Raw genomic sequence first — 16248 nt, 5'->3', positions numbered from 1 at the left:
ATCCCAGCTCCACTTGTTGAAAAGGGAATCCTTTCCTCTTTGCTTATTTTTGTTGACTTTGTCAAGGATGAGATGTCTGTAGGTGTGCAGCTTTATTTCTGGGTTCTCTATTCTGTTTTATTAGCCTATGTGCCTGTTTTGTACCAGTATCATGCTGTTTTGATTACTGTAGCCTTATAGTATAGTTTGAAGTTGGGTAATGTGACACCTCCAGCTTTGTTCTTTTGGCTTAGGATTGCTTTGGCTATTCAGGCTCTTTTTTGGTTCCACGTAAAATTTACAATAGTTTTTTCTAATTCTTTGAGAAATGACATTAGTGGCTTGATAGAAAGAGTGTTAAATCCATAAATTGCTTTGGGCAGTATGGCTATTTTTTTTTTCTTCTTACAAACAGAGGTTTTATTGCATTTGGTCCATGGTCATATTTCACATTATCTCATGTAGCAGGGCCCCTGGGTGGGGATCCCTGTCCAGTACTTGGCAGGGTGTGTGGCCAGGGGAGATGGAGCAGTATAACTGGTCAGGCCCAGAATGGGAGAAGTAGGGCTGGGGGCTCCTTAAAACCTACTGAGGGGCTGGGCGTGGTGGCTCACACCTACAATCCCAGCACTTGGGGAGGTCAAGGTGGGCGGATTACCTGAGGCCAGGAGTTCGAGACCAGCCTGGCCAACATGGTGAAACCCAGTATCTATTAAAAATACAAAAATTAGCCAGGCGTGGTGGACCACCTCCAGTCCTAGCTACTTGGGAGGCTGAGGGAGGAGAATCCTTTGAGCCCGGGAGGTGGAGGTACAGTGAGCCAAGATCGCACCACTGCACTCCAGCCTGGGCAACAACAACAACAACAACAACAACAAACCCTACTGAGGCCACAGTGTGGGGGTTAGCATGGAAAGGGGGTCAGGCTTAGCCCCAACAACTCAGAATTCCACTTGCTTGTATGGGCCTCACTTTCCCCACAGGGCCATGGTGTAGGTCTGAGGGTCTGAGGTCTGTTGGTCTGAGGGTCCTAGGGAAATCCAGCCACTTGGGAGCCTGAGATATTTAGCATGGTGGCCAGGCCCCCTTTCCCAGGGACTAATTTCTCAGCACCCATGCCACTGTCCCCGCCCCATTCCTTGGGGAAAAAAATGTATTTTTCCTTTGTTAATACTTCCTGAAACTTTTGCGGGTTCAGAAACCACAAACTGATCGGCTGACAAAAGGGGCAAGAGGTGAGGCAACTGGAAACCTTCAGGAACAAGCTTTCTCCAAGCCCAGGTCTCTTCTCCCCAGCACAGCTCGGCCCACAGCCTGGACGTGCCAGCAGGGACCTTCACCCTACACGTATCGGAATACAACCTTGACCCTACTCCCCACAGCCCGGTGCTCAGTCCTGTGAAGGACCAAGGCAAGGGGGAAAAAGCCCTGCTGCCTGATCCCATGCCACCACTCACAGACTCTCGGTTGATTGGCAGCACTGAACAGGTTAAGAAAAAAAAAAAGATGAAAATACAGAAAAACCGCAAAACCCAGACGGGGAGACGAGGTGGGGAGAGAGCATGCTGGGAGCCTCAGTAGCTGGCCTCCTCCTGGTAGTAAGGGGGATGTTCAGGGGCCTTCCCCGAGCCTGGACATTCCCCGGTGCCCGAGGGAGCCCTGTCAGCCACTGTGTCTTGCGGGCAGTGCATGGAGTCGTGTATCTGCTGGCCCGGGCCAAAGACCTGGCTGCTGTGGTGGGCGTCCTGAGGGTAGCCCGTCTGCAGGGACATGGAGGAGTTGTCACACTTGTTGGTTCCCAGTTTGGTGTCATAGATGTGCCACTGGGTCCCAGGAGCTGTCATGCCCACCTGGCTGGCACACTTCTTTGTAACCATCTGGAGGCTGATGGTCGAGTGGTCCATAGGGGGGCAGGATGTGGTTCTTGGGGTCATAGAGATGCCTCGTCGTGTGAACACGGTCATCCCTGACTGGTTGGCGCATTTATTGGCACCCTTCTGCAGCCCAATGACGCACTGGCCAGCCTTCATGGTGGCATCGTCAAAGTTCTGCTCCTGCTTCTCCCAGTACTTGATGCCGATGTCCACCCCATTCTGCAGCCCCTTAGTCTTGGCCTTCCCCGCCAGGGTAAGAAGAGACACCTGCACCTGCATCATGTTCCCACTCTCAAACTGGTTGTTGGCCTCAAACAGGTCCTTAGGGTTCATGCCGTAGCTGACCATGGCCTTGATGAAGTTGGAGAGGTTTTCTAGCTGGTGCCAGTTCTCATGGAGCAGTTGATCTTGGGGACTGAGCCCGGCTGCAGCTTGTTCATGAGTGTGCGTAACATAATCCTGTCCTTCAGGCCCTTCTGGAAGTTGGGGCCGATGGAGAGGCCGATGAGTCCCTTGATTCAGCTGTGGAGCTCTGCCTCCTTCTGGGGGTCATATTTGGACAGGAGCCGGTTCTTGACCTCGGCCGCCAGCCCATAGGAGAGCAAGACCCACTGCTGGTACAAGAATCAGAGCTGAAGTCCAGGTGGCCCCTGGTTTCAGCAGAGAGAAGAAGGCAAAAAATTGCTGTCAAGTGTTTTGACAAATTTCACACAAATCTCATATCCATTCATTTGCCAACTTTTATGGCTCTCTGAAATCTTTATATAGTATTGACACACCCTGATTCTCTATTTCTGAGAACTGCCAGGAAATCAGTGTGTTTTTGAAGCCCTGCCTCTACTGACCTGACCCTACTTTCCAGCCATTATTAACTGGACAGTTGGACCTGTCAATCCCTATTCCAGGATCTTGGAATTGGGATGCAGAGTTACAAGTGACGCTTCTGAACTGAGGGCTTGGAAACTCAGGAGATGTGGGACAACTCTGTAGCTATATGCATGGGAAAGTAAAGAAAGCAAGTCTGGAGAGATGGGTGAGGTAGATGCGAAGAAAAATGGAAATGAGAGAAAATGAGAGTGAGAACAGAAATATTTAAATTTATAAATTAAAATTTTAAAATAGGGACTAAAAGAAGATATTGGAAAGTTAGGTGTTACCTATTTGGACACTTTTATTAATAAATAACAGGACACATATCAAACTAGCATTAGCAAAAGGCAAGCGGGTAGCATTTATTATGACTCTCTATGACTCTCTTGCTTGCTGTTGCTCTCATTTTTCCCCACATAGTAGCTGCAATCCTCACAGTGACCCTATGAGGAATTTTTATCATCCCAATTTTTAGTTGAGGGGCCTGAGAGGTAAATGATCAAGTAATTTGTCTAAAGTTTGAAAGTAGTGGGCATAAAGCTCAGATCCAAATATATCTCATGTCCAACCTTTGTTTGTCATCACAAGACAATGTTTTATCCTTACATATATGCGTGTGTGCGTATTCATGCTTTTTATTCACTGGCCCACTGCTGTTATTATCTGTTTTGGAATATGACAGCTCAAAAGGTGGTAACTACTTTCTATTTGCTTTATGTTGTGTCTCACTTCTCAGTTTCGATGTATTCCTGTAAAAGAATGGTAAATCTAGTGCGTATATAATTCCCAAGAGCATATAATGCCTAATTTGAACACTAAAGAAAATCCTCTAGACACAAATCCAACACATGAAGAGGTTTAAATAAAACACTGGAAAATGTGGAAGGACAGAATGCTCGATGAACCCAGTCAGATAGAGGAGGCTTTTAGAGTCTATGTGTCTACAGCCTCTTCTGAGAAACAACGTACAGAACAAGAGGAGAATCCCACCCTCCAGGAAGAAAGGCCCAGTGGCTGTGGCTATTGCAAACAGAATCACTTGATTCCTGATTGTAGGGACTTCTCCCAGATTGGCTGTGGGAGTTATTGCAGCAGTGTAGGGACAGGCTCTGAATCCAGAAAGCCCCATGACTGACCCCTGCTTTTGCTGAGCATTCGCTATTTGGCCGCGGAAAATTTACTTCCCGGTGCTTCCATTTCCCATCTGCAAAATAATCTCTCCCTTGGAGTGCTGTTGCAAGTACTAGAAAGGATGAAAAATCCATATGGATGGCACATGGGAGGCATTCTTCAATAGATACCATCATTGTTATCACCATTATTGTGCAAGGGTGACAGAGAACATTAGGGACTTTACTGTACCTAAGTAATAATATTCTGGGGCTATGCACACATGGCTGGGGCTTCTGGGTTCTTACAAGCTGGCCGAACTCTAGAAATGGCCAATAAATCTCTGTCTCCACTCAAAGAGAAAGAAAGGATCTCCCAATCCCGTGACTCTGGAAATCCTTCAGATGAAAGTTCTCTTCTTACTGACGAAGGGAACTTTGTTGGCTCACATAACTGGACAGACCACAAAAGTGCTGATTTCAGGACCAGCTCTATTTGAAGCTTAACCTCAAACTTCAGGGGTCTCTCTCCTTCCCTTAATTCTGCTTCTCATCTTCCAGGTTGGCTCTACAGTGTGGAAAACTTTAAAGATAAAAAAGACTGCCAGTAGCTATAGCTTCACACACTCTGCTTTCAGCAACTCCATGAAAATATTCCTTTTCTAGTTGCTCCTGGAAAAGCCAGAGAGTCACACTACTTGGACCAATTTAGCTCATACATGCATCATTGAACCAATTCCTGGGACCGAGGCAAGGAAATTATATTGGTGGGTTTAGACCTGGTTCCCACTCACAGTCCTGGGGCTAGTACTGAATTCAGCCCTGCCTAAACCATATGAACTGAGAGTGAGGTAAAGGAAGTTCTCCAAGAAAAACAGAGGCGCTATTAGCAGCAGCAGAAGAAAATGGATGTTGGCAGGCTAAAACAACAAATATGCAGCATAGGCTCTAAATAACATCAGTGAAAACTATAATCACCAATATTTACTAAACATTTATTGTGCTCTAGGATAAGCACTTTTCATTAATTTCCTCCCTTAATCCTCACAAAAATGATCAATGCATATATTATTATAATTATCCCCACTTAAGGGATAATGAAACTGAGATACAGAAAGGCTAAGTATTAATAATTTGTCTGAGGTCATGTTGCTAGTGAACAGCAGGGTTGAGATTTGAACTTGAGCCATGGGACTAAAGAGTCCACATGTACTTTTGTGAGCTGAATAATTCCCCCACCTCCACACCCTGCCCCTACCCCCACTAAGATATCCAGGTCCAAATCCCTGGAACCTGTAAACGTTAACTCGCAGGGACTTTGCAGGTGTGATTAAGTTACGGATCTTAAGGTGGGGGTGCTATCCTGAATTAGCCCAATGGGCCCCAAATATAATCACAAGTACATTTGTAAGAGGGAGCCAGAGGGAAATTTGTCAAAATAGGAGAAAAGGCAATGTGATGACAGAAGCAAAGACTGGAGTGACACACTTTGAAGATGAAGGAAGAGGCCAAGACTGGAGGAATTTAGATGGCTTGTAAAAGCTGAAAAAGGCAAGGAAGGAAACATTCTCATTTGGAGCCTCCATAAGGAAATTTCTCTTCTGCTGTCTCCTCCTCCACCCTCCCCTCCTCCTTTCTCCCCACTTCTCTCCTCCTTTCTCTCTACTTCTCTCCTCTCCTCTTCGTCTCTTCTCCCCTCCAGATCTCCCAGCACTACTTGCATATGGCTCTCCAAATGGCAACCCCATCGTGTTAGGCAGAATTCTAAAGTGACACCCGAAACTCCCAGCTCCTGGTGCATGGGCCTTGCATAATCCCCAGGACTATGAATACCATGGATTTCCCTGCCTTGATTCAGTTATATTGTATGGTACTTTCTCCTTAAGAGAAGGGGTTTAAGCAGATGGTTCACCTAATCTGGTGAACCTTAAAAGAGTCTGGGCTCTCCCTGAGAAGAAAGATGAAAAGCATGAAAAGAATTCAGCGGAGGAAGATTCTCCATTACTGTCTTCAGAGAGGAAGGACAAGGATTGCAAGTGGCCTCTAGGAACTAAGAACAGCGCCAGTCAACAACCAGCAAGGAAATGAGAATATCCACCCTACAACTACAACCACACAAAATTGAATTCAGCTAACAACCTGAAAGAGCGTAAAAAAGAATTCTTCCCCAGAGCCCTGATAAAGGCACACAGATCAGCCAATGCCCTTATTTCAGCTTTCTGAGACCCTGGGCAGAGAATCCAGCCATACAGGGCCAGGTATTAGCTAATACATGGGTACTGTTTTAATCTGCCAAATTTGTGGTAATTTGTTACACAATAATAGAAGACTAGTATATTATTCCTGGCCTATGCAATCTCTCAATTCAAACACCCACCAACTATAGTCTTTATGTCCTTAAAGAATAGAGAGAGCTGGTGTGGTGGGGCATGTCTGTAGTCTCAGCTACTTATGAGGCTGAGATGGAAGGATCACTTGAGCCCAGGAGTTCAGGTCCAGACTGGGCGACAGAGTGAGACTGTCTTAATAAATAAATAAATAATAAATAATTTAAAAATTTTTAAGCAAAATAAAGAGAATCATCTTGTCCCTAGTTGGGTCAAGGGTCCACCACTAATCTAGACAGCACTGGCTGTCAAGGGTTCAGCACTGATCTAGACAGCACAGGTTTTCCACCACCTACACAGTAGTGGTTGTGGATATACAACCTCAGGGAAGGGGAATAGGCAGGGCAGCCAAGCTGGCTGGTGTGTTCTGCTACTCCCCTTCCAACTTGTATGTGACAGCTTTCTATTAGTCTGTCTCCTGCCTTGCATTATGCACATTTTCTCTCACCTAACTAGCTCGTGAGTTCATCAAAGGCAAAAAGGTGGTATAGTGCAGTAAGACAAACATTATCTTAGGGGACACAAAGAGCTGGGTGCAAATCGACCTATTTGCTGTGTGAGCTTAGACAAGTCACTTAACATCTCAGGATTCCTTTCCCTATTTGTGAAACAAGAGTAATATACCTACCTCGCAGGGCTGCTGTGAGAATTAAATGAGATTAAATAGGTTGTGTCCTTTGTGAGCCTTTGATAAATATCAATCCCCTTCTGCCATTTTTAATCCATTTTCTATGTCCACCGTGGCAGCTGGCACAACAGTATAAGCTTATTCCTGCATCAAATCAAACAAATAAAAACAATCCACTGCTGATGGAAAGGAGTAGGGCAACCAAAAGCAAGGAAGTAGCCCAATTATTACATGAGCAAGGTGTCAACAGAGGACAGGACTGGTAAGGAGTCCCCTGGATTCGAGTTGGCCAAGAAAGTAATAATGAATAACAAAATGATAGCATCAGGCATTAATTGGAAGCATTCTATAACGTGTGCCAGGCACTGTGCTGAGGGCTCCCTTGATGTAAGTCATTTAATGGGGCAACAAGGGCCACTCATCAGTGTTATCATTACTCCACTTTACACATGAGGGATAGAGATCCAGAGAGGTGAAATGATTTACCCAGGCTAGGAAAAGGCAGGGTCAAAATTCACCCCTGAGTCTATATGACTCCAAAGTCCAAAGCTTTTAACTACTACTCTTCTGTAAATCTCCGTGAACATGACATTCATGTTTTGGAACTAAACTTCAAGTTGGTGCAAACACCTGTACCCATGGAGACTGAAACTGAATGATAACATACAGTTCCTTTAATTGACTTCTAAACTCTTTTCAAATATTTAAATTTCCGGGAATTTTTTTTTAATCACAGGGAGAGAAAAATATCCAAGAAAAGGATAATGGGCTTATGTCTGCCAAATCAAAAGTAGCTATTCAAAAGACTCCAGAGCAACTCCATTTCCTTGCCTAGAGGAACACTCCATTGAGGAAGTCTTCCAAACAATTTCTGCTCGATTTTTAGTTGTTTCAAAAATTAAGACAAAATGAGAAGACCGTTTTCTGTCTGCAGAAGCCAATAGTCGCTGATTTTTTTTTTTCTTGGTCAGGACTGAAACCTCTCCAGTGTCTAAAAATTCTGTGCACTGCTTGAGGTATCAGAGAAATTCTGTGTCACTCTTGAAAAGCAGCATTTCCCCCAGGAACCTGGCATCCTTATATTTATTCCTCACCCAGACCTGGCATGGGGTCCTCACCTCTCCACTACATAGTTTCACAGCTCGCTCTGGCTGCTACAAATGCCCCAAGGTGCACTCTGATAGTTTTAATAACCTTGTCCATTCCCCATTTAAGAGTCAGCCATTATTGCTCAAACTTTTTCAAGCCAGCTGGAAATTCACCTTGGCAAGAATTCTATCCTTGTTGGACACTTCCCCCTGGCTTTTCAAACTTAGTAAAAGGAATTGAGACCTAGTGGGAAAAGCCTGCCTGTCATTGCTTTCCTTCTAGATTATGTATGAAATCTCCCACAGGGCTGCCCTGGCTCTAGGCTAATTAGGCTGTTTTATTATACAACAGTATCAGGAAAAACTAAGGGCAGTTCTTTACACCAGCCTCCAGGCCCTTGTCTCTGAGAGTCTGGAGGATCTGTAGAAATCAGAGAGCAACACAAGGAGGCCTGCAATACGATTTGCTTACATGGATGTCCGGGGTGTGGTTTTGGAGCCTGGGCCTCATTTAAATAAAGTGTTAAATAAAAACAAAACATTGGATTATTAGAGTTTGTTAAGTGGTCAGCGATCCCCAATGACTATGTCTGTGAGCCAGGGTTGGGCCAGAAAAGCCCCATTATCTAGGAAAGTGCTATTCAAGGTGTGGTCCACCAATTGTCAGAGACCAGCCCACCAGGAGGGAGGTGCAGACATGAAGATCAGCATTTAGAAATCTCTGTAGTTATTTGACAGTACTGGGACATTTTACAAAAGTACCAGTCCACAACAGATTAGAAATACAAAAATTAAAAATGAGGTTTTTATTGGTTTAATGCTTGTTTTTTTTATCAGCGTTTGAGAAGCACTGGTATAAAAGACAAACTGAAAAGAAGAAAGGAAGAGGGGTGGAAGAAAGGAGGGAGAGAAGAAAGATAATGAAGTTAAAGAAGCAAGATAATGAAGATAAGAGAAGTAAAAATAATAATCTTTGAATTATATAATTATTTACACATGCAAAGTATTTTTGCATATATTATGCCACTGGGTCTGTCATCCAAGATCTTCCTTCGGTTTTTCAAGCACTCCAATCACCTGCCCATCTTTTTCTTTTGTTCTCTTCTTTCCCTGGGATGTGTTCCTCTCCACTGGCTTCCTCTGTAATTATGATTCCAGTTCACATGTCACCCCTCAGGGAGCCTTCTCTAGCCACCCAACCTGGAGCGGTCTCCCTCATCCATGCGACCCATCTACATCATAGGGCCATGTTTATTTTTTTTTTCTTCTATGAAACTTAAAACAATCCCAAACTGTTGTGTTAATGTATTTGCTTATTGTTTCCAATCAATCTCCCCACTAGAATATGAGTTTCTTCAGAACAGGCATGCTGTCTATTTTGTTCACTTTGTAACTCTCATGGCTAGATAGTGCCTGGCATGGGGACACGTATGTGAATGAATGAATGAATAAATGAATGATGAATTGCTGAATACCATAGGTATCAGTGTTTCCATTTAAAATGTAAAGAAAATAAGAGTTTTAAGATTCTACCTAAAAGAATTTAGAGTCTTTCCCAAGGATGCATAGTTCCTCAGTAGAACCAGGGCTCCAAGTGAGCCTCTTGACTCCAAAAGTACTGCTACTTCTACCTTACAACATTACCTGAGGTAGAAGTTTCTGGAGAAGGAGCTATAGAGCCTTGTAATACCCAACAAGAAAAGTCACATAGGTTGCATGTAGCTACAGTCAGCTTCTGCTATTGTAAATAAAAATCACTCCGAAATTAAGGTGAAAATAGCAAAGGCCCAGGAGATTGAGTAGGGGATCTGTTTCCTACTGAGTTGACATCTAACCCTCGCCTACCCTCCTCCCTGCCAGCCCCCACAAAATCCCTTAAATGCTCTCTATAATTTTAAGAGTGGTAAAAGCTAGAACTCTGGGGCCAGACACACTGGAGTTCAAATCCTGAATTTTTTTCTTACTTGGGCAATAAGTAAATTCCTACATGTCTCTCGTACTTTGCAGGGTATGTGTACAATTAAATGGGGTGACATAGGCAGGTGCTCCCAGGGATATTCAACCAAGATGAATTCCCTTTTCTTCTTCCAGTTGACATCTCTTTAACATCAGCTAATTATACTGGTGCCAAGTGGATGGAAGAATGAGTACAAAACGAATGAGGATTTACAACCCACACAGCTTTTCAAGGTAGTTAAGGGCTTACCAGTTAGCTTTACCTTGTAAATGTGGTCTTTACATTTACCCCCCACTCCCCAACTAAAAAAAAATTAGCCAGTCTATAACCTTACATGAAGTCTCACTGCTAGGAAATGACCTGCTAAGAAATTGATCCTTATTTATATAAAGGAGTAAATGGCTGCTTCCAATGCCAAAATACAATTATGTGAGGAAACAGCGTTCTTGAAAACTCAGTCTCCACTTTATTTCTGCTTTACTTCTCTGGCAGCTTAACAAATAGAAAGATTATGAGCTTTGAAAACAGATAGGCAAGGGTTCAGATCCCAGTCCTGCTATTTGTCTTCATATGTCTAAATCTCAGTTTCTGGATCTATAAAATGGGCATAATAGTTCTTACCTTGATGTATTCTTGGTGGGCGTGGAGATCGCATAGCACAGACTATAAAAGGTGCCCAGTAAACAAGAGCTTTAATCCCTCCTCCAAATATTTGGTCCTAATCACAGGAGAAAATGTCTGACCACAGAAGCATAAAGTGAGGGGCACCATTACAATAGACCATGCCTAGAACATAGTAGGTATTCAATAAATATTTGGTGAATGAATAAAATGGAAGTGTGATTTGTTTGCAACTGTCAAAGAGGAAAAAGTTTCATCTGAAAACTGGCATGGTGTCCCAGAATTTTAATTGATGACATTAGCACTTATTCACAAGGATCCACCAAGAACTAGAGCAGTTTTGTCTAAAATCTTTCCTTTGGTCATCTTTCAGCTCCTCCCCAACTTGGTTGAAGACCCCATGATCTAAGGTCAATTGTGAGTGATGACGTGGTCTATTAGGAGTTAGGTTGAAAGTACCAAAAGTAATATGTCCATGTCCACCAAAGTGATTCTTTTCTCCCTGGGGGAGGAGCAGATCCCCATGGAAGGAAGATTCCAGGCTGCCATCCTCAAAGCCATCTGGCCTTGATTTAGAAACACACGGTTCCTTCCAAGCAAAACCCCTTACTGCATTTGAATTTTCAACTGGGTTCAACCCTTCCTGTCAAGAAAATGATGCCTGAAATGCCATCCTGAAATTTGATAAGAGAAAGAAGAGAGTGGGGCAAAAATTGAAGGTCCTGCGAGGAACCTCCATGCTGGGGTTTGCAAAGCTATGCAGAAATTCAGATCCAGCGCTTAGTAGCAGAGATGTAGTTGTCTGTCAGACATCAAGCCTGGTTTGCGAAGCTGTCAGTCACTGCTGTGAACTACAAAGTCACTGCGTGAACTGGCCAGGACCCAGGAGGATTTCCACAAAATGAAAATCCAGATAAAGCAATGCCAGCGAGCCCAGGGAACACTGGAATTCTCAATAATCCTGGTGTTCCAGGCCTCCAAAGCCACGTCAGGGCTCCTCTCTCTTTGTCTCTCCCCAGTCCCATGTCCTCTTTCCTGCATCCTCTGGCTCTCCCCCACCTCCCACCCCACTCCCCTCTTTTATTTACCAAATTTTGCATGATTCAATACATTCTTCCTAAGTATCAAGCACAGACTGTGCCTTTCTCTCCTCCTTTCTGCCCTAGATTAGCTTCACTACAAAGTTGTGGCCTTCAGCCTCCACTGGGCCTTACATGCTACTTGGAGTCTTTCTGCATTTCTCTGGTCAGGACTCTCCCCTCCTCCACACGGGCAACTTCATACTCAGCAAAGCTTCTACCTGGGCATCACCCTCTTTACTGACAAAAGCTCCTCACCTCCTCCTTCACGGTGAAAATAGAAGCCATAAGGCAAGACCTCCCTCACCCATCTACTGCCCGGTTCCCTAATGTGGGATCCCCACTGTTGTGTTCGCTATGGTGAGAACGTTAGTGCATGCTCAGGACCCCATTCCATCCTGTGCTACCTCCTCAGGACACCTATCCTGTGGGTCAGTCCTTCCTTCTCTCTCCAGATCTTTTCTACCAGTTCTTCTCCATCAGTATTTAATATACTTCAGGTTATCCCATCTTGAAAACAAACAAGCAGACAGACAAAACCCCTCTTCTTCCTGGGCTAGCCCCTCTGGTTCTCTCTTGCCTTCCCTCGAACCTCAGACCCTCACTGTTGAAAGCAGGTGGACAACTCACTGTCCCTCTCTTCTCTCTAATAAAATTAGGAATTATGGATTAAAGTAGACTTGAGTCAGAGTCATTCTTCCCCCATCTGATTTGTGTGATTGGGGGCATAGTATTTAATTTCTCTACATCACAGTTTTCTCAAGTAAAGTGAAATAAATATTAGTTCTACTTATTGGATTGCTGTGAATATAAAATATGGCAATATTGATAAAGAGCTTAGCACAGTGTCCGGCACAAAATAAGCTATCAAAAATGTAGCTATTGTTATTATTATTTGATTTTTTTAAACTTTGCAATCTGCCTTCTTCCCTTGCCATCCCACCACCATTGCTCTTCTCAAAAATGTCATTATTGCTAAAATTAATCAAAGATGATTTTTCAGGCTTGGCATGGTGGCTCATGCCTGTAATCCTAGCACTCTGGGAGGCCGAGGTGGGAGGATCACCTGAGCTCAGGAGTTCGAGACCAGCCTGAGCAACATGGTGAAACCCCATTTCTACTAAAAATACAAACAAATTAGCCAGGCATGGTGGCACACACCTGTAGTCCCAGCTACTTGGGAAGTTGAGGCATTAGAATTGTTTGAATCTGGGAGGTGGAGGTTGCAGTGAGCCGAGATGGGGCTACTCCAGCCTAGGCTGGAGACTCAGTCTCAAAAAAAAGAAAAAAAAAAAAATTTTTCAGAATTATCTCACTTGACCTTTTTGCCACAATTGGTGACATTTTTCCTTGTAAAACAAGTTCTTCATCCACTTGTTAGTCTCCTTCTTCTAACATCCTGATACCTATAGATGTCTCTCAGAGTTTCATGCCTCAAACTTTCTATTTTTTACTCTTTATATTCTCTCAGCAATCTCACCTATTCCTGTGGCTTCTACAAACTGACAATGCCTAAATGTAAATCTGCACTCCCAAACTTTCTCCCAAGCTCTAGATTAAAACATCTAACTTCCTGTAGGGCACCTCTACTAAGATGACTCTCAGGCACTTCCAACTGTCCCAGGCAGACATAATCATCTTCCCTGTGTGTCCCTGTGTGGACCATTATCACTCACCCAGTTGACCTTCCAGAAACCTAATGACACTCACTTCCTTCGCTCTTCTTCATGTCCAATTGCAATTCTACCTCCGAAATGCGCCTCAATCCATTTGTGTATTTCCATTCCTACTGGGGCACTGCCTTGATTAACACATAATTGTCCCCTGTCTAAATTACTGTCACAAATTTCCAGCTGACGTATGTGTCACATCTCTTCTAATCTGTTCTCAACTCTGTAGCCAGGAAGAGCTGTATTTGTTTAGTTCCATTTGAGTCAGACTTTTGAAAATGCAGAAAAGTACAAAGAATGGTAAAATGAACACTCATATTCCCACTACCCAGAATTAACAGTAATGTTTCTAAAACTAAAATCTTACCATATGGCTAGTCTGTAAAATGCTCATTGGCACCTTCTTGTCCTTAGGATCAAGTTCAAATTCAGTTGCAAAATTGACATGACTCTCCACGATTTCCAATCTCTTCTCACTCACACCTCTCAACTCAACAATGTGAAATCCAGATCACAGCCAATTATTGTGTTCCTTCCAACATGCCAGGCTCTCTCTCCCCTCCAGGCCTTTCCACTTTTGAGGAGGAGGGCATAAAAGGGATGAGAAACTGCCTGAGTAAGGAACAGTGCAGAAATAAACATAAGAATGTAGATGGCAGTCAGCCCATAGAAGTGATGTTCAGAGCAATACCTTAGATCATGCAAGTGACAACATCACAGAATCTTACAATTGCTCAGAAATGTATTTAAATCCAGCCCTGCATCCACCACTGAACTTACCCATCATGCCTTCAAAGAACCTATATTTGAAAAGTAGTAAAGAACATGCACTGTATGTTTTGCATGTTATGCCTTTTTAATGTACTCAAACGAGAGTATATTATACATGGAGACAGATTATTATAATTCTCTAAGACTCCTGGAAGGCAGAAGTCTTTCCCCTGACATCTCTCCCAGGGGGTAGAGGTGATCTTTGAATGCAAAAGGAAAGAAGGTCGGTAACTTCAATTAAGTAGTCCTTTTCATGAAGACAGATTGCAATTCTGTCTTCATGAAGCATCCAAAGGTTTCTGGCAATTCCTTTGTTTCATAGAGATAGTTAAATGGAAACCAGGAAGGAAGAAAAATCTTTTCACTTCTTGTGACAGGCCTTGGCAATTGTCTTATTTTAAGGAAACACTGGTTTTCTGTTTTGCTACCCAGTTACAGTAAATGCCTAGAAAATGGCATAGCCATTGTAACCCAGAATTCTCTTATTTTAGTTTGTACTGAAGTCAGTTTCTAAAAATGCCTATGTCATTCAATGCCTGATGCTATTTGGATTAACAGAAAAATTAGTGAAATATCAGTATATTGCACAACCACACAGGCATAATTATTTATGAAATGAGTAGCCAACATGAAGGAAAATGGATTGTACAAATAAGCTGCCTAATCCACAAGGTTGTAATGGAAATCTCTTCCATTTCTGTGGATGCTTTAAGATGGAAGCTTTGTTGTTTTTTTCAGAAGTCAATAGTTGTTAACTGATCACACCTCTGCTTCTACAATGACTTTTGTAAAATATGAGAAGAAAACCAAAGGAACTTATTGCTGATTTTAAAAAGTATTAATGAAAGAGAAAGAAAAGGAAATCTGTGGGTGAGTTCTTTTTACATGATGCGGGGTTTTTGTTTGGTGATTGATGGTCTTCATTATGTATGAGAACTACCTACCCTGCCCGCCATGGAAAACATTTATTCTGGAACATAACTGACTTTCCAGTAAAGTGTAATATTTTCAAAGTGTTGCCATTTCCATTATGTAAAATGTACATTGCCTTTTAGAACAGGTGTTTTGGAAAAATTAAACTTGTGTCAAAATGGATATTTTAATTTATAATGGGAAGTTAACACAGATGGCTGTAATGAGGGCTCTAAACTATCTTTTAATTTATTATTTAGAACCTTATATCCTTATGCACACACCCTCAAAATGTGCCACCCTCCAAGCACAGTTCTCAGCAGATGTGCTCAAAGGTGTCAGTAATACCTAAGTGATGATCTGAACTGCATGGCAAAGTCAATAGAAGGTTGATGGAAATGTAGATTACAATGGAACAGGCTTTTGGAAAACAATCTCCGTGTGATGTATAGGCCATGCTATTCAGCGAGGGCATGGGGTGTGAGCACATAAACACACACACAGAGGAATCATTCAGAAGCACAGGAAGGAAGTCAGAGCATTGTGGGCTCATGCTTATTTCTAGAAGCATCACCCATTGGAAGGGGCTGAGTCAGTCCTTTAGATTAATATAGTGGTCATGATTTAGTACCAACTATACAGCAGGTACCATCACTAGTCCTTTAGAAGAATGATCTCATTTTATTCTCTCAACAGCCATATTTAGTAAATTGTAATATTCCTATTTTACAGATAATAAAAGAGAGGTGTGCTTCATCACCAAACTACCACATGACCTTGGAAAAGGCGGCAAGGTCATTTATTTATCTAAGTCATATTTGTTTCAGAAACACGTTTTCCAACTTCAACAGGAAGTAAATTTGGTTTTATGTCGGATTTGTTCATTTACTTCAAGAAATTTGTAATTGAGATACAGAGAATAGCTTGTTTATATTTAGTTATATTCTTTTTTTTGACAACAGTATGCGTTATTTGAAAAGCTGAGGATAAACATTGGGAAGAATGACATGGTACCAGGTATTAGAGATGGATAAGGATGGCAAGAAAATAAGGCTGGAAACATTATCAGGGCCAAATCATGAAAATTCCATACACCATCTTAAGAAGGTTGGGCTTTATCCAGAGGATGATGAAGCACCTTTGAAGGACTTTCATCAGTGGCTACTTGATTTAACTCCACTTCTGTGTCCAGGATTGAGTATAGCTCCACCTCAATCTCTTGTAGCTAAAACCTTCCAGAATTTTCAACCTTATGGCATGTTAAAATTCCTAAAGCTTTTCTTCTGCAGTGAACTTCACCATA

General features: G+C 42.7%; 1 pseudogene; it reads right to left on the bottom strand.

Moving 5' to 3' along the window:
• Nucleotides 1–1553: 1553 nt before the first annotated feature.
• On the bottom strand, nt 1554–14046 carry LOC129489199 (calponin-2-like; annotated as a pseudogene).
• Nucleotides 14047–16248: the final 2202 nt, after the last annotated feature.

The sequence above is a fragment of the Symphalangus syndactylus genome, chromosome 1 (assembly GCF_028878055.3).
Source record: "Symphalangus syndactylus isolate Jambi chromosome 1, NHGRI_mSymSyn1-v2.1_pri, whole genome shotgun sequence".
Taxonomy (NCBI): Eukaryota; Metazoa; Chordata; class Mammalia; order Primates; family Hylobatidae; genus Symphalangus; species Symphalangus syndactylus.
The sequence above is the reverse complement of the archived record's forward strand: the minus strand, read 5'-3'. Positions and strand labels throughout refer to the sequence as shown.